Source organism: Haliaeetus albicilla, chromosome 4 (assembly GCF_947461875.1).
Source record: "Haliaeetus albicilla chromosome 4, bHalAlb1.1, whole genome shotgun sequence".
NCBI classification, from domain to species: Eukaryota; Metazoa; Chordata; class Aves; order Accipitriformes; family Accipitridae; genus Haliaeetus; species Haliaeetus albicilla.
The window spans coordinates 10993775-11013549 of record NC_091486.1 but is presented as its reverse complement, the minus strand read 5'-3'; the positions used below and the strand labels follow the sequence as shown (position 1 = coordinate 11013549).

General features: G+C 39.3%; 1 long non-coding RNA gene across 1 annotated transcript in view; it reads left to right on the top strand.

Moving 5' to 3' along the window:
• Nucleotides 1–5345: 5345 nt before the first annotated feature.
• LOC138684970 (uncharacterized) overlaps nucleotides 5346–19775 on the top strand; it is a 31141-nt gene continuing 16711 nt past the window's right edge. The window contains exons 1-2 of the long non-coding RNA XR_011324189.1: nucleotides 5346–7348; nucleotides 15205–15259. This is a non-coding gene — a long non-coding RNA (uncharacterized lncRNA). The remainder of the gene's footprint in view (nucleotides 7349–15204; nucleotides 15260–19775) is intronic.

Here is a 19775-nt window from a genome sequence, read left to right as displayed (position 1 = left end):
CTCTCCCTTTTTTTTTGCTGCAGGCTCAAGCATAATCTTATAATACCAATAAATGAAAAATATGCGTTGAGGGAATCAATATACTGATTGTATGATTTTTTTGAACGAGGTTCATTTTGCGGTGGCAGATTAATTTGTGTTTTACTTAACATAAAATTGTCTTTAGCCTTAATTCAGAAGTAAATTGCTCTTTTAAGACTTTCGATTTTGTTTTTAAATAATTAACAGAGAAAAAGGAACTTCAAAACAGTTCAATTAATTTAACAACAATAGCCTTTTGAGGTATAAATACAACCGCTTGCTCCATTCAAGCAATAAAATTAGCAATAAACGTACAATGTGAAATAGATTTTAGTATATATCTCAACCGAGGGACGTGCCATCCTCACTGCAGCAGGAAAACGCTTACACTTTCAAAGACTAACTAAATCCCAAGAATATTCAGGTTTCCTCAAAAGCCTGTGTTCCCGAGCAATAATTTAAATTACAAGTAGCTATTAAAAAATAGCAAATGAAATGTGGAGATTCCTCCACTTAGGCATGAGGGGAACAGCTTTTTAAAGTTTCTTTTTCTAAACCAGGTTTTATTTACCTTCCCCTCGTCCCCCCCATAGCCTTCCTATGGAATATATGCATCACAGCTACTTAAAAGTTCGACAGTAAGAGCACAAATGTCAACCAAAGGGCATTATTCAGCATGAAACATCTGCAGCAAGTTGTGAAATCATGGTAATACTATAAGGAATAAGCTGAGCAAAAATTCCTGTGTCTAATATTGTTACACAATTTTATGTGATAAATAGCCAGAACAAATGCTCGTCAGAATTACGTTTTTGTTCTATCTTATTCTGCAAAACTAATTTGTGAATGACCTCAAAGATAGATGATTTGTTAATTTGCAGATGTCTCTCCACTTTCCTCTCTGTCCCTGGCTGTTTCAGGAGATTGCACATTTACAAACTGTATGTGCATGTATAAAATATCTCTCTCTTAGGCATTTCTCAATCACTCATCGTACCATGTTTAAGTGCTAAATATATGTATTAGGCACACACATGCCCACCCACAAATATGAGATACATATACATATCTACTAGCTAGACATTCAATTAAATATGTATTGTAAAAGGCATAAGTGATTTCAAAGATTTGAAGACAACCGTGATGACAGTATATATTACTGTTAAATTCACCAAGGCACATCTGCAAAACAGACTAGGGACTTATCTGTAAATCTTTTCTAGGAAGCTAAAGGTAAACATTATTTGTTTGCCAGAACAGTGTGGAAAAAATATTTATGATTTTGAGAAACAGTTAGTGAAACATTTGCTAGGGGAGTACTACATTTGCTTTTTAAATGAATTCATCTCAAGTAATCAGGATTTAGTTAAATGGACTAATGCCACTGAACATTTCAGACTGTCATTTGGGGTGTGAACGCTGGCACTCAGAGGATACCTTTTAAGCACGATGCATTTATGAACTCATTTTTTTTTCCCTGAGGATTAAAAAAAATAATTTTTATGCACAGTATCAGTGGCCTTGTTTAATAATTTCCTCGCTGCTGCAGCTCACCTTTAGAAAGGATGGAGACTTTAACCACATATGGTAAAAGTTTTAGCCTGGGGGGTTTATTATAGCAATATTCCTTTTCAATGCACTGTCCACCATAACGGGTCTTAACCTTTCCTCGCTAGACAGACAAGCAGAGAAGTACAAAAATGAAACAAGCTATGTTTAGCAGAATTTTTACATACCATAATCTCTTTACCATGGTCAGGCAAGGCTGGAATTTTCGAGATGATCTGTTATGGCACGAATCCATTGCAGGACAGAGCTGATTTACAGCTTAGCACCATTCTCCACTCTTCACTGAGAGTAAGTTAAATGACCCAAGAATAACATTAATATGTACTATAACTAGATAGAATGGTGGTCTAAAGGGTGGTCTAAGGCATTAGCTTTCACCCAAGGAAACTTAAGCTCATATATTGCCCAGAAATACTAATAAGGGTCAAGTATCATTACTATTTTAAGAGGTCGACAATGCAGTGAGTTATGGGGTATGATAGCGAAGCAGGGCTCTTCTCCTGCCTTCTATCAGCCCTCTTGTCTCCCCACTGCAATGTTTTGAACAAATCTTGGCTAAATTCGGACTCATTATTTTGCATGCTATTTCGTGGCTAACCTGGTTTAAAAATACCTGCTGACCAATTTTTTTTGCTTGGTTGGGCCAATCTGATTAACCTCAGCTGAGTCCCACAACAAACTTTTTCTTCTTTTTCTCCCTTTTCTCCCTTTCATTAGGACAGTGGCTTCAGAATACAACCCCCCCCCCCCCCCCCCAAAACCCAACTTGGGGGAAACTGAAGCCACAAGTTTAAAATCAAGTTTGTAGGGGCACTAAAATATTTCCCCAGTAACAAGAGAGATCTGACAAAACAATAAATAGAAAAGTAAGATGTTGAAATTATTTTAAGACAGATGCCTTTTTAAACTGTATTAAGAACACCTATCATGGAGCCTGATTCCAGCAGTTCCTCACACAGGAGGTATTTTATCTTCACAACATCTGGCACTGTCAAGGAGGTACAGTTGTAGACCTTACCAGATGCAGACACTCCATACATAAAAGTACACTAACAAATCATACCATTAATACCAGCACAACACAAGTGTTTCTTATACATCCATGAAGAGAGCTATTCCGTGGCTATGGGAAAGCTTAAAGAAAAAAAGCCACAAAAAGCCCCAACAACCCCTAACAGAAATTTCTTGCAATTCCTAAAACATAAAAATAAGTCTGAGAGCTTTATTTTCAGCTTTTTTATAGATGACTGACAAGAAAGCTTCTTTCTTCAGGGTGAAAAACTCCTTGTCCCATAAATCTGCGTGGTTGACATATCTAGGTAAATTTGTATCCTTGCTCAAAGGGATCACTGGTTTTATTCTCTATGGATTTTTCACTCACTCTATTGTGGAAAGTGAGTTGAGGCAGAAAAAAAATTGCTTGATATTTGAAGGAAGGTTTACATTATTTTATATCATCCACACTGTTCTGTTGTCACTTGGCTTCTTTTATGAACTGTTTAAAACATGATACTATACTACATAAACCTTGCCCATTTTTGAGTATGTAGTTTGTTCCATACCCTGAAGGTCTTGAGCCTGATACTCCTCTCTCATCCTCGTTTGTTAGTTAGACATAACTACATTCATCCCAACATAAAACGTGAAGGTATTTGGAAGTTAGATATTATATTTATATAAAACGCATGCTATGTTGCCTATTTTAATATTTTATCTTTCTTTTTTTTTTTTTTTAATCAAGGTGTCTCTGATATTCTCTCTAATACAAATGAGCAGTCCTCTGTGTTTCAAGTAAGCCTCCCTTGAAGGTAAATATGAACATCAGTGGCATTAACGTAGTTGCCAGAAACCAAGGATTTAGTTTGCGTATGTGTCACTTGATCCTTCCCCTTTATATTTCACCAGCAATAATCAATATGCTATAGGACTCGTCAGTACTATGCATAGGACTTATATGAGAGGCAGGATTTCTGTTTCTCTATTTCATTTCTCCTCTTGTGAACAAAGCCCCCACCCTTTTATTAAATGGTTAAGTACAATAAATAGGTCCTAGCCAAATACTCCTTTAAGATCAAAGCGGTGCTCGATGTTTTGTATGATATTATCATAACAAAATGCACAGAACAGCAGCAAGCCGCAGTCCCAAGGAATTCTTTTAGTATATATAATACCGCTCCTCACAAAGCTGGAGTCATAACATGTTGTCAAGACTATGTTTTCTATTTCTGCAACATGCTTTAAAATTCAATTTTCTCCAAAACCTGTGCTGCTGCTTGGAACTGAAGTGATTTTAAGTGCATGTGCTGTGTTATGACAGCCGCGATGGTGGTGGTGCACGCTTGGCAGAGGGATTAGATATGGGTCAAATGTTTAACCATCTGGATTTACCATGAGCTAAACCTTATTTTTGATACCTCTGTTTAGACTAACTGGGAAGTGATTCCCCCTTCGTCCTTTCAAAAGTTTTTCTGCTCCTCTCTCTGTGCTGGTGGGGATGTGGAGCCGCACTACTTCTACCACCCTGTGGCAATCTCATGCCATGACAGACGTTCCGCTCCGCCTGGGCTTCTGGCAGCCAGCTCCTTTGCAAAGTTATTTGTCTTCTTGGGATTAATTCTAGGAACAATTAAAGTTTTGGTTTGGTTTGATGCAAATAATACAGACGTAGGTGCAGAGTGATAAGATGAGAGAATTCTTCTGTAAAAGAGATTACTACTGCTAAACTCTTTTGGGTGCGTAACTCAAACCGTATTAAAATAACTCTTAAACCAGGAATAGACTCTGGTTTGGTACCTGAACTATTAATATATTACAGAGATAGGAGATCTTAAAGAAAATAACTGGATAGTACATTACGCACGTCTATTTGCTTTACTTAACGTGTCAGGAGATGATGAATACAAAATGTTATCTTGATCCAAAAAGAAAGGTTAATACAATTAAAATTTTCTCGCTGCATGCACATTTCACAAATTCTCTGAATTTTATATGTAGCAGATGGTGTTCAGACAAATCAAGAAGCTGAAGCTAAAAAAAACACACCAATGGAGAAACTCATATATATCTTCAAACGATAAGATGAACTGCAGATGTTTGTTGAAGAGCACTGCTGACGCAGGCGACCTAAAAAGCAAAGGCTTAAAAAGAAGAGTCCAGTTGTGTTTAGCACTGGCCAACCACACTAGCTGTCACTGCATGATTTATGAAGGTTGCTTGCTAGATTTTATGTCGACAGAGAAATTGCTATTAAAAATAGTCCGACCAGTTACCTATGTTAATAGGGAACACAGCAAAGTAATAGCTGCAGCATACCTTGCACCCCACTTGCCAGTTTAGCTTTTCTGCACATACAAAGATATTTAAGCAGCATAACTCACTTCCATCAATCTTTCAAAGTTTTGACCAATGTGCCTTCATGCTTCTGCATTTTGTCCACATGGTTCTCGGTAGTGCTGCTAAAATACTGTGCTTATCTGACACCTGCAGTCAAATTAATCCCAAGTTAAGCCTGACAAAGTCACTAAAAGGGAAACAGTTGTCTGTCTGAGAACTTGGGAATCAGACACAAAGCCAGCTGCTTGATAGATGGTTAAAAATCATTACTGAACATTTAAAAATTGATTTCAAGATTATACGTGATAATGTTTGCAAAACCTACAATTAACTCGGTGTTTTACTGGGAGAAAGTCGCACCCTTATGTGTCTGTGTTTCCACTCAGAAAATCACATATTCTTAGAACTTGTTGCGACTTGGCTGTAAATATTTACTCTAGACAGCAGCTTAGTATACAAGGTTACAGCCCAAAAGCAAATATCTCATACCAAGTTTCAAATATATGGATTTTCCCATTTGTAAATGATTCAGGCAGCCTTTCCCCTCCCTTAGAACTGCTAACTCAATCTATAAACATAAATATACCATTTCAGAGGAGAAAGGATGCAAATTACACATCAGTACAGTAGTCCTCAGGGAGTTTATTATGGGGTAATTGGACCAAACAAGGGCCAACTTCTGGCCTGATTTACAGTCTCAACATGTCTGTTGACATCAGCAGAGGTCTAAGGCAAGGAAGAATTTGGCTTTAAGGGGTTGGAAAGAGTTTTAAATTATTCCAGCTTAGCCTCCCTGGGCTAACTTCTGCTCTGAAGGGGCACCATTATAAACGTGACTCGCGAGCAGCTCAACTCGCTGCCTTCAGATGGGTGTAACGCAAAGCAAGGCTCTGCCTCCTGAACGATGCTTACTCATCAATTCTGAATTTGGCTTCTCTAAACGATTATAAACCTCCGCAGATATTGGGTAACTTCACGGAGCATGTGTGGTTTTCTTATGTAATTCCTTGGGCTGGTTGCAAAGCAGAGCTCCAGGCTAGAGGCCAAGTCACACAGAGTATGAGCAGCTTCAGAAATAACCACCATTCAGGTTTGTTTACTGCAAGGAGCTCAAGAGGGAACCATCAACTTAAGGTAAAAGAAGTAAGTAACCAGTTCGTGTTAGCGTAGTTTTTATAAATCCTTCCTAAGGTCGCTCATGCTTCCGTGGGGTTAGGAAGAGGGTGCGGGGGCAGATTACTGAGGCTACCAAATCCTGCGTTACTTGGGGTCTTCTACACTGTGTTTCCGTGCTGCCGTCAGACTAGTCTGCCCATCCTGGAGTGCACTGGAGATGTTACAAAACACACCAAGAAACGGGAGGCCAAGACTGCAATTGTCAGCGGGTGACAGCTCCGTACGGCTCTGGCTGATGCTGGGGACGGCACCGCGCTGCAGGGCTGAAGGGCACCTGGGTATCACTGTGCTCACGTAACCGTGAAAGAACATTTTGTAAGGTTTGCATGGGACTTTTGCACCATCAGTGAACATCTGCCTACCTACAACTCAGACTGGAAGTGACCCAGAGCGACTGTTTCATAGGCCATGGCAAATTGCTTGGAGATTTCAACACACATGTCCATATCATTATACCATATATATATATATATATATCTATCTCAAATCACTGTTTATGTGGTCCCAGAATGGTTAACTGAGACTAAAGGGCAGCAATGTCTTCATCTCAGGGTTGATATGAAGTAGCAAGGGCATGAGGTCTACCTTTATTTTAAATTAATGTGTAGGTCAATGTCTCTGAGCTTACAGGGAGCATTTTTCTCATTTATTCATGTGCCTTAATTGCCCAAGGTATTTCTCCAGTAGCTGCTCCCAGCTGCTCTGTGGTTCTGTGATTTTCACTGAGTTTACTGTGGAAACAAACACTGACAAGTTGAGTCTGAGTCAGATTTAGGTTCTGCCAGCCACAGAGTTTATGAATGTACCTAATGACTCAGTTTTCTGCAGTTCTTGAGCAGTGTGCCATCACAGAAATAGGAGAGAAGTTTACAGCGTAGTTATGGTTATTGTTAAACACAGGAAGTATTTGCAAACATGTCTTAAAAACTCAAGGAGGGTGCCTGGATCTACCCTATAGATGGGCTGTTTCTGTCAGTCCGTAGCAACTACGCAAAAGCACAAGTCTGTACTTATCTTCTTTAGATGTTTGGTGGCAGCAGTGGGAGCCATCGGGTGGTGGACTGGCTGGACAGAATTAAATCTGGTGTGCAATGGGACTATCCTACATGCTTTTTCATAAAAGCGAGATCCAGTTAAAAGCTGAAATTCATTCAAAATAGTGCTTCATATGACAGGATTGGAATTTCTCCTGTGTGCACTTACGCCGTTGCCTGCCTGGAGATTTTCCTTTGCTTTAGTGTGTCCATCTGTGAGTATCTCTTGTGTCTTGTCCTATATCCCTTCAGGGCAAAAGATTTCTTTTTGTTTTCTGTTTGTGTAGGGTTTCAGAAAATGGGATACTGGTCCAGTTAGAAGAAGAGCTCTCAGTTCTCCCAAGGGTATGAGGGATGTTATTGCTAGGGGTTACAGTAATACCAGAAAGGTATAAAACCTCACCTTCAGGGAATGCAAAATCTGCAAAAGTGACTGAGATACAGCTCCAGCTTCAAGTATACTTTCCCCTCTCCTGCTTTCTTTGCTGGAGAACGTGATGCCAAGTTGCTTTTCTGCCCAAGACTGTGTGAATGCTTGTCTTTCACCTACTTCTGTGGGACACGCACATGGCAGAATCTGACTTTACAAACTCTTACCATCCTTGGTAATGTCATTCCTTTGATAAGTCACTGTATTAGATACGTTGCCTGCATTTCATATGTCATTAAAACTTTGATTAAGAAAAGTCATAAATATAAATAAAGTATTATGCTATCCCAGCAAGCTGCAACGGCATCTGTTTAGTCCCTGAAAGTGTTCACATAATAAACAGTGCTGTAAAACTATTGTTGGTAATGCCTGTGTTATTCTTGCTCCTGATAAATGCACTATTGAAATAAACTAGCTCTCCTAGCATTAATGATCATTTGATTAAAGAAAACTTTCTAGTTAACATTTTGTAACAATGTAATAAGTAACTTTCAATTAAATTTTTCTATATGTGGAGAAATGTGTAATGAATAAATCAGTAAAGACTACATAATGGAAGCCTATTAGCAGGGTGAATATATTCTTGTAACTCAAATTTCTATACCACTTTAGTATTATCTTCTATCAGAAGAGAAGGTACAATTACCAATTTTATCTTATCTTAGGCTTATTATTAAAGAGTAGTAAAGGAAACTTCATTCCAGAAGCTATAATGTGATTTTTGATTAATGGTGGGATTTTTATGTGACAAGAATATTTCTCCTAGGCAAAGTATGCACATGTATCTTTGCCTGAACTGACTTGTTTCTGGCAGGCTTTTCACTGACAGAAAGTTTTGCTGCTTTATAAACATATGTATTTTTCTGTATGTATAGCAGATTTAAGTGTACAGGATCTAAAACAGTCTGAACAGAATCTATGCTACATGAAAGGACTTAAGAGTTTACTTCACATTTTAATCTATTAAACAGGAATTACTAAACAATATACACCTTCCACTTTAGCTTATGAAATGTCAAAGTTGCAAAGGGCAATGTTACAAATATGAGCAAAATTAATCATCACTTGAAGTGTTGCAAGTGGGTCTCACACTTGTAGGTAGGGCCACTAGTTGCTGTTATTGGAATCTATGTGCATATAATGATGGCCAATGGGATGTCCGAGAGAGTATTTAAAATACATTTTCAACCTCTAAAATGTTTTTTAAATTTATTTGTAATTAACAGAAAAGGATATCCATTCAAGATTTGCTGTTCTTCAACTGATGTGCACGATACTTTGAAAGAGGCAAGGTTTGAGTGTGTTAAATGAGAGCTAAATCAAGCTCTTGCTAACATCAGATGAAAGAACCAGGTCAGATTTTCCATTTGCTAAGCCTTAAGACGTTAGCATTTGCTTGCCAAGTTGCAGTTGATATTCACCTGTATGCAAGGGACAGCAAATAGTCCCAGCCTATACCGGCAGTAAGCGCAAGGCATGGGAACGCATCTGATTAATACATTACCTGCTATAACCCTTCAGTCATGCACAAATGCGTTAAGAAACACAAGAAGGTAGACCAGCATACCTTCAAGGCAAGCCCTGATTGTCTGTCAGTGCTGCATGCAGCCAAGTCAGCCTGCAGCCTTGGGTTACCTCCTCAGTCCCGCTTTCCAGCACCACTGGACTCCTCTGCAGAGAAAGGAAACAGCTCTCTGTGAGGTGGCAATGGAGAACCTTGCTCAGTTAAATGTGCTCTGCATCTTATCTGTCCTTGCAAGGAAGGATATTGTTGGCTGTTGACCTTGGCACATACTGTGCTCTTCACAGTGGAGGACCTTTGGCCAGAAAAGGACTAATTGTAAGTCAGCAAGTCCACTCTGCCTCTTCGGTTCTCAGGGCTAATGAGAACCAAACCTCCTGTAGATTCATTCCAGTATGTGACTTGACATTTTAGTAATTTTGCCTCTACCATCTTTTTTTCTTTTTTTTTTTAAAGAGGTTGTTTCCATTCCTGGCTTGAACTGCCATTAAAGCACTCAATTTTATTCTTAGCCAAACTTAAGGGAGTTGCACTGGATTTCCATAAAAGAACCAAATTAACTGAATTTGGCATGGCTTCTACTCCAAACCCTCTATTTTCTTTTTTTTAATCAATTTATGTGATTTTTTTTTTTTTTCTGTTAGTGTACACATGGAACCATTTCTCCTGTTCTTTTTACTTCTTCCTTGGACGTACCAGATTTCTTTTTCCTAGATTCTCCTTAATTCCAAAGAGCACACAGGTTACTTTGATCTCCCTTTTAATATATTTTGTTTCTACATGTGCATCTGCTTTCATATAAATACATTCTTATGTATTTATATACATGCATTCGTATATGTGTTTATGTAGTCAATACATAAATATACATTCATATGTTTTTTTTTTCATGCGTATGTTTAGGTATTTAGATGATAACTCCAGGCTGGCTCATTTCTAACCAGTACTCCAGTGGTATATTCTTCTTACCCATCCACTTTTAGTCTGCACTGCCAATATAAATTTCATAGGTCACTGAAACTGCATAGGGTCCTGAAGTATGGTGATGCTGCTATTTACACTGTACTGGATATAAGGTTTGGTTCAAATTGTACAAGTCAGTTGATATTATTCCATGGAAAACGAGTGTTTCTGTCAGTTGAGGCATACATGTAATTCTTTCAATTGTTCAAAACAAGGGTGTTTTTGCTGATCACTTCAAATACCAATGGGTTTGCTTTAGAGACAAATCTCAGTCTTTGCAAGAGCCAATGGGCAGACAATAAGGATTTTAGCAAGCCCGTGGTGAATAAAGCTTCCATACAGTTTGGCAGAAACAGCCACTTGGTTCTGCAGACATAATGTATTCGACCCTTCCCGGATTTTGTGGAAAACGAGATATATTTGTTCTCAGAACAAAAATGTAGGATAAGAGCTTACGGCAGCAGTGCAGTGGGTGTTAAGCGGACATAGCCAGCAGTTTTTGAACATCCGTGTTACTGCATACAAAACTGATGGTGATTCACTAGCTACTCCTGCTCCATTCTCCGCAGTATCTGTAAATATGCACAACATGGGAAACACCTTTGGAAAGACTCTTCCAGCTTGAAGACTTCCTACTGCCACATAAAAACCTGCTGTTGATTCAGATGCGAGATGGACTACCAGCATATTTTCCAGGGCAACCACAGGATTTATGAACTCTGAAAAGTGGAATCTGCCATTCAAGTTTCCAGCAACACTGTGAACCCAGTGCAGATCTTTATAAATCCCTTTTAAAATCAGAAGAAAAAATGGGCCTTTCAGTTAACCCCACATTAGTACAAGAAAGATGATGGCATAATTTTAAATGCGTGTTATCTCACATAAAATATAATGTCTGCACAGAATAATTTCCATCTTCCCCTGCCACTAATCGCTGAACAAACACGAACAAAAAACAGTAGCAGGTCAGAGCCACTGTAATTTATTCATTTCCCTTCCACTGAAACATTTTACAGTCCTTCATTTATTTGTAAATTTTGTTCTAAACCAGAAAGCCTCTTGAGATCTGGCATCTTGTTTGCAAGAGCGTCTGCAGGGAAAACAAGGCTGATGGCAGCCTCGAGAACAAAAAGGCTAAAATGAAACGGAAGATGACATCTTCAGTTGCTGTATAGATGTCTGCAAACGCATTTAACGAGATGCACTCATTTTCTCTTTAAAACCTCACAGAGGCTTTTCCATCAGGCAGTCTTTGCTCTTGTATCCTCGTTGTTTGCCCCCCCCCACCCCCACGGTGCATCCTGCCCATCGGTTCGTACATCTGCCCCATCCCAGTCTGGTGTCTCTGCCGTGCTTGTAATCCGGGCCGATGAACTGTGATTCTAAGCAATACCCAGGCAAGATAGGTATCCCCTCAGTTACCTGCATAAATTACACAAAGGGCAGGCACAGATCGCCTCTTCTTGTCTAAGGGTTCCATGGGACAAGGGGAGCAATGATTATGATCTTTTAATTAACACTGCGTTTAACATAGCACGAAACAAAGGTGTTTGTTTGGGGGTTGACAAAACAGTCTCATACCCAAACCTGAGTTAATAACAGAATTGCAGACTTGTAGTTTGAGAGGAAGGGACATCTAAGTAGGGTCACATTGTTCAAACTCCCTGCACAGGGGTTTGCAAGCACAAAGAAAAGGGTTTAGAAATAACAAAATGTGACTGAATTTCACTGCTCAGTTGGTGCCTCAGGAGCTAGACCCTCCTTTGCCATCTGCAATTTCACAGAAAGTTTCTGCCAAATGAATCATCTTCAAATAAATGAGAACCAACGACTCCTTGTGTCTTTTCAATATCTTACCATGCTGCCCTTAGCTTCATTAATGTTCAATTTTTCAACAAATTATGGAATAGATACAAACACTGCAGTTCCTTATGCTCCATTTTGAGGCATCATTACTGTGAATTGATGAATCTGGTAATCACGGGACTGGTCCAACAAACTTATACAAAGTCATTTCACCGAATTAAAATTTGAAATGGCTCCTGTTACACTGAGTAAAATGTGGATTCTGGGGACATTCCTCACCCCAATGAGGGTGCTCATATGTAAAATCTCTGGTTTGGAAATGATGCCTACGCTTTTCTTCCTTTCCTTTCCACCCTTACCCCAACACAGCCCAAATTCCAGTAGGAATTTTGCTTGGGTTTCCTGTAATGTCAAGTGTTGTGCCACAGACAGCTCATCAGCAACATTTTACAAGTGTGATAATCTCTGCAGGATTTGGGACTTTCACCACTGTCTGGGCAAAAACAGTGTCCAGTTCAAAAAATTAAAGTGCTTTTAATGAGGTTAGAAAATAAAAGCCGAAACGGTCTGCAGTCCCGTGGTTCAGACCCGTATCTCCTCCCTGCATGCACGGGACCTTGCAAACCTGTGGGGTGACAGAAGAAACCTACAACAGCCAAAAGTAATAACACAAGATTTCAAAATAAAATACGAAGGCAGATGTGAAAACAGACCATAAGGCCTGTGAACTATTACACCGGGTGTGATCTTCCTCTAACTTACAACTGGTGTAGATCAATTTACAACTGATGTAGGACTGATATAGACCTGATGTGGTGCAGATTAAACCCCTATTGAAATCAATGGAGTTAGACAGGTATAAAACTTGAGGCAAATGAGTGGAGAACTAATCCGATTATCTTAGAGTTATGAAAACATCATTTATTTGCAGAATTGCCATACTTTGTGGTTTCTGCTGCTTGACTCTTCAAAAGTTCCTTTACACTGAAAATGCACTTGAAAACTTTGAAGATTTATTGCGCAGCCCTCAGTCTGGGTAGGTAGTTAATTGTGATGACTATTTATTTTGGAGCTGCTTTTGTGTATTTTTGGAGGAAGAAGGAAGGTTGCTGCCAGGCAAGAAAGAATCTTTGTTTTGCTCCTTTATAATTTGTGGCTATGTCACTGGCTGACGCATGAAGTTAGAGCTGCTGTTGCTTTTTCTTTGTGAAAATGCACTGAGCATTTCGTAGTCCTGAGTTTTTTGTTATTTTTTTCACCTCCCAAGACTTTGGCATCTGTTGCTGTCAGATAATTTGTAGCATGGCCCACTTGACCCTTAGTTCATAGGTCATCAGAATCTATATGAAGGGGGTTATTCTCTGCTATTGTCGAGCAAGGGATTTACATCCTAACTCCTATTAATGCTTGTAAATCTCTCATGCATCAATGACAAGAGGAGGCCTAAATTACAATCATATTTGCTTATCAATACTGCCAGAGTACTGACACAATCCAAACAGGCATAAAAATGGAATATTTGAAGAATATGAAGTTTCATGTGAAGTCTAACAGGAATCTGATCCTGCAGCCTTACAGGAGTGCAATTAGTGAGATACTTGGAAATATATTACTAATTGTTTTGAGAAAAACAAAATGGTTAAAAGAGGTATTGCAACCTCATGGCAACCAAGTCATACACTAGAGAAACAGTTGCCTGACCAGTACGTGCTAGCAGAGTGAATTGCACCAAGTATTAGACCTGCTGAAATCAGGCAGACAGCTACTGAGAGGAACTCATCATCACAGGCAGTTAAGCGGTTCATGATATAGCCTAGGAAAACAAGCAAGGTGAAATCAAATCTGTTATAAATACTATAAACAGGCATTTTGCAGTCCACTTCCTAAGATCTATTTTTTATAATAACCATCTCCAGTCTTGGTTGCAGGCATGTGAAGTAAAACGGATATTTGTTTATGATTATGAGTTTGCACACCCATAATCACCCCTGTCACCTTCCTATGGTTGAGTGCTCCTTGCTACTTACTCGGCTTGTGGTATCTGTCCAAATCTTCTCCAACTTCCAGTTTCAATGGAGGGATTTATCCCCAGTAATGACCTCAGTGCTGTTCAGTGCCAGATTTACTATGAGCACCATGCCAGTTGCCAGATCCCAAACTGTCGTCTTGAAATGTGGTGTAGTAGAGTGCTTGTTGCCTGGAAATAACAGAAGGAAATGAGTTTCTCCTTGAGTAGAAAAAGGTACTGTTACAAATGTGCTTAGGACTATCACAGTGGAAGGCTGGGTATATCCTACTCAACTACCTGATGATAAATGTAATTTTACTCCTCTACATAAGTAAATTGGCACATTTCACCTTGATTTACATGAAATCCGATGTACCTGTATATTAAAGGTAGTAAAGGCTGTTGTTACAGGTATTTCTTCAAAGGGGAACAAATCCTATGACAAATCCTTTGTACACTGCCTTTATTCAGTTATCATTAAATCAAAACTCATCTTGATTCCTTAGTGTCTGTATTGAGGAAGGAGTTCAGAATTTGGATGACAAATTGATTATGAGTGATTTAGTCACTCTAAATGCAGATAAGTTCTTGGTAACCATAGAAAAAAATTATCTCAACACATAACAAGCCAGAATTCAGCCTCAAGTCTAAATCTTTTTACTAATTCTGCAGATAATTGTATACATTTGTCTTCCATTTTTTTTAAATGTCAAATACAGTACAATCAGTTAACCTGCAATTAAAACCAGCATATACTTACATATTCAACTCTTTCCATGATAAAATTAAGATATCTAATGGCTGCACAAATCAGAAGAGAACTCGCAATTTTATCTCTGGCTTTATCTTGTCAGAATTATTTACTGCTTTTTTTGTCCTGGAAGAGCACACCTGCACATACTCTACATTTCCCTAGATGGAATATAAAGGACATTCTCCTCGGGTTACTAAATTGAGGCACTAAGGACCTGAACAAGCAGTCTTGACTCATGCAAGTAGTCCCTTTGACTCGCATGAGTTAGAGTTGCCAGATCAGTCTGTTATATATCACTGCATTCATCGCTACAAAGGTTACAAGTTCAAAAATGGAACAAATTTGAGTAAGCGCTACTTCCTAGAAGTAGTAGTCTATTATTTTAAAGACTCCTTCACAATGGGTTTCTCTTGTGCCTAATAAATGTTTTTTCTTGTGACTGAAAAAGCTGAAATATTATGTAAAAATTTGTTATTTATAATTACTATTTATTTATTAAGGATTTTGTCTCTTTCTTAGAGATTCATGTATAGTTGCTGAGAAATACTTTGATAGCTTGTCCCTTAACTTAGGATCTATCTGTTTCAGTTTAGATGTTCATTATCTGGATGTTTCAAAGAACAAAATGGATGCACCTATCAATGTGAGTAACAAAGACTGGACCCACTCTGGATGTCTTGTCTTATTCTTGATGTATGGTGAAATATATGTTACCTACATAGGGATGTATGTACATACAGATAATAAATCCTATATCATGCGATACGTGATTAAGCCAGTATAATCACAGAGAAACAAATAACGAATTCAAAGAAACACTTAAAAACCCAGTGCTGTGCAAGATGTGTACATGGGTTTAAGACTCTGTCCATTTTACAGCTACTATGCCCCATCGTTTAATCTCCAGGTTAAATATCAGACTGAGTCACTCTTTTGCGGGAAATAATAGAAAAACAAAGAAATGTAACTTAAGCACAATTCAATTAGATGCAAGGGAATTGAGCACCTCAATTCTTAATGAAATTAATGATCTTTTATAATCACAAATGGCCAGACCTTAATTTTACTTGCTATTTAAAAGATGACACCTAGAGTAAAGTCATGTCCCATAAACCATTAAGTGTCTCTGGGATTCAGAAAAGTCTGTCCCTTCCTGGATTAGTAGGAGAGTGTCTTGACACACCTTTAATGCTTCCAATACCAAGACAGCTCAATTATGACTACAAGATTTTGATTAAAAGGTAAGTGGAGCATCCCAAAGCCAAATGAGATCAAGCGAAGGGCACTCATTAGCTTTGGTGGAATATGGCATCTGCCTAAAAGTCTTATCAACAGCCATTGTCATACATGATTGCTTTGAATTTTTACAAATTTGGTTATAGATAAGTGCAAGGAAACAGAGGAGTGATTTTTAGATTGTGTTAAACTTAGATAAATATTAAGAAAGTTTTAATAACTGCCTAAGCAAAACCTACACGTTTCTCTACAACCCCATTACTTTGTGTTAACCACCTGAAGAATAGCATATTTTACTCCTTTTTCCAGCTATCTTTTATTAATTTTTATGGCTATTAGCTAGCTTATTTAGGGGCTTATCAGAAAAAGTTTGAAATAATATATTGCAATAGTCTGTTCTAGACGTCTTTGAAACAGAAATCTCTCCAGCAGCAACCAGCTGAGTTAGCATTGGCTTCCGAAAAAAGACTCTCCCAGTGATAAAGAAAAATAACCTTCCACTACCTGACTAAAATCTGAGAAAGCTATTAAGATGTGAAAATTGCCCCAAAATTTTAGTTACTGAAGTTGGGAGGACAGAGATTCTTGTGCAATGTAAGATTGCACAAAAGGAAGAGGCCAAATATTCCGGGATTCTGGTTTGACCCAAATAGCTACAGACTGACTTGTGGCATTGACTTCCAAGCTTGTATGAAAGACGTAAAATGAAAAAGTGAATGAAGCAATATTAGAAATGGCAATGTATCACAGGCTGAACAATAGCAATATTCTGGCAAAACTTTTACTGTTACTGAGGAATAATGACTATTTCTTCATACCCCCTCTTTATACCTTTCTTACAAATAGTTCTTGACAGTAGCGTCATTTCCCAAAACTTCTAGAATAGAAAAGATTATATATATTGAGAGACTTTTGTTCTTTCCATGTGACCCTCACATTATAACCATATGGTAAATTACTGCATTTTTCCTCTTAAAGGGCTGGGAAGACGTAGCCCATACTGACTTAATCTGAGGTTGATGAAGTGGTTTGTGTTTGAGACAACAAGATTAGATTATCGCAGTATATTAGTTTAAAGTCTTTCTGACAGTGCCTTGTGTTACCTGGTATTAAACCATGAATCATCTCTGCATGCATACCATGGGCCAGATTCTCCCCTGGCATAAAATGATACAACTCCATTGATGTCCCCGGAGCTGCCCTTGCCAACACCAGCTGAGGATCTGGCCCTTATCACCCAATACGCTATTGAAATGTCAGTCTTTAGAGCAATTCACCAGCTTGATCTACCCCACCAGTCCTGGTTAGTCATGCCTTGGGGGTAGCTGTGATAATCTCCATTCAATCTGTACTTCTGGAATGGAATTGTTTGGAAATAATGCTTTCAGCTGCACACCTTGCATTTGGGAAGTTTGCCAAGAGGCTTCTTGCTCTGTTTTGAAATAAAGGCTCACATCTCTACTGAGATTTTGGCTCTATTCCCTATTGCAGAATTTTCAGTAAGTTATTAGGTGCATCATTACTCCATTTCATTTCCTGGCTGTTCTGACTACCATCCTAGTGCTTATACACTGAAACTGCCAAGATCCTCTCCTCAGCCCTTTCCGTGAGTGCCTGATCCAAATCCCACAGAACTCCATTCAAAGTTTCCCGGCAAACTTACCCAGACTCCTAGGAGAAAATAAAGGTAGATATCTAAAGTTTTTGATCATGAAGTCTTTTATGCTGCTGGTTGAGATGCTGAAGTGGAGCACATGGGAGTAACAGGGAGCTGAGATTTTCATTCCCACAATGTCTCCTACAGGTTTTTCCTCTGCTTCTCTACCTGCGGAAGATAAGCTCTTGGGGAGGACCTAGATATGGACTTTTTTTGGTTTCTTTCGGAGCATACTGCTTCCTGCTGTTAATGAGCAACTGATTTCACTGGAATCTTTCTACAGATTCCTCAGGTTTGTGTTTCTCAAGTAGAGGGAAGACTTTGAAAATGTGAAGTAACTACTTGTGGGTCTCAAAGTTTACTGTGGGTGTCTGCAGTTCTTCTATAATATCCCAGAACAGGACATCATGCTGATTCATATTTCTGCATTCTCTGTGTTCAGTGTCATAGAGTCGTGCCTTATTAGGATCAAGAGCGAGAGAAAAGATGAGCACACAGCCAGCTTTCTCTGAATAATGCACATGGTTCCTCCTTTGGATTCAAGCAGCTGGCTAAAAAAATAAGATTTTTCTAGAGAGAAGGAAAAACTGGATGCACTGGGAGCATCTTCCGTACAAATTTGCATACTTTTGAAGGCTGATAAAGTCTAATTTTCCTGACCACAAAGAAATCAAACAGTATGAGATATTTCCTTAGCCTATGCCTCGAGCCCCCACCTTGAACTCTGGCAAATAATCTCGCTCCCTTTTTCTGGACTTTGTGCTTGACTTCTGCTCTGTCTCTGTATGTCCTCTGCTTCCCTCTCCTCACCCTAACACACCTTTCTATCTACATGATTCACATTCCTGAATGTCCAGGCACTTGCCTTTGCTTTTTGGGTGATGACATGTTTCTTGGGTTTGATTTGGAGACTGCTATAGTTTCATAAGTGACTGTAACTGCTTCTTTATGGCTATCTGAAATGAAGGACAGCTGTTACACCTCGGGCTTCAATAACATTTTGTCTCGCCAACAACAACTTCTTCATCACCTCATTGAGCCAGCACTGGTCCTAAACACTCTCTCTGTTGGCTTGTTCTCTGGACACTAACATGCTTCTGAGTCTGCTGTTTTCCTTTTCTCCAGCTGCTCTGGTATTTCCTTCATCTCATACAGACACAAAAGTGCTCGTGAACAATGTCAGTGAAATCCCCTCCAGAGGTTGCCTTTCCTTTGGGTTGTAAAACTTGACTGTGTTTGGGATGGAGATTGCTGTTGTTTCAGCTGTTTGGTTCCATAAAGGAGCTTTGCTGCTACTTATATTAACTGTTTTAAGTATAGGACAATTATTACTCCCAGAAACTTGAATTTGTTTCAATCTCTTTGCTCATACAGCCTAACAGCTTGGATGCCTGCTAGTTCCTGAGCAAGAGGTTTCACCAACCTGCCCTGTGTGACACCCTGTGCTTTTTCTAAAGTTATTCTCCTTAACATTAATGGTCTTCAACAGAGAATTCCTGAAGCAAAAATAGGTAAAGGAGCACTCATAAGAAATCACGTATGTTTGGTCCATCCAGCTTCATCGTTGCACGTCTGTAAGGCGGCTTGCCTACGTGTGCTGCCTTGTCAGGAGCAGAAGCTCAGGAGCAGAGGTTGGTTGAGATTTTTGTCTCTGACTTGATAGGGAGCTGTTAGAGGGCACATCAGAGACAAAGAGCAGAAGGATAAGTCAGGAAAGTAGTGCTAGAATTCCAACTCTGAAACCTCTTTTTTTGGGGAATAGCACTAATTCTTAAAAGAAAGGAATGACGCTTGCTTTGCTTACCAGTGTTTGAGAAAGTTAATTAGCCAGTCTTTGCCAAATGTTTGAAAATACGTAAGGTGAAGTCTGCTCAACAAGCATTCTCCCTGGGAAGGCTGTGGAGGGTGCGGTTTGAGAGTCAGGAGAGAGTCAAGGAGATATTGCCATCATCGGTGTCTGCACACTCAAGGTAATCTGCAGCGGGGAGGAATACCTCTGGCATCCCTTTAGCTGGCTTAGAGAGACCTGGTGGCAGATGTGACAGTGTGGTCTTCTGTACGTGGTAACTACTCCAATGGAAGCCCTTGCAGGGACCTCACATACCCTGCGTGGCTGCTAGTGGGGACCTCTGCCCATGTCTGTGCCGTGCCTGCACACACAGCCTTTTGGTCTGCTGGGGGCACAGGAATGGTGGTCCCTCCGGGAGCATGAGCAGACACAGAGGTTGTCGTATGAGGACCCAGGCTGCACGAAATTTGTTGGTTA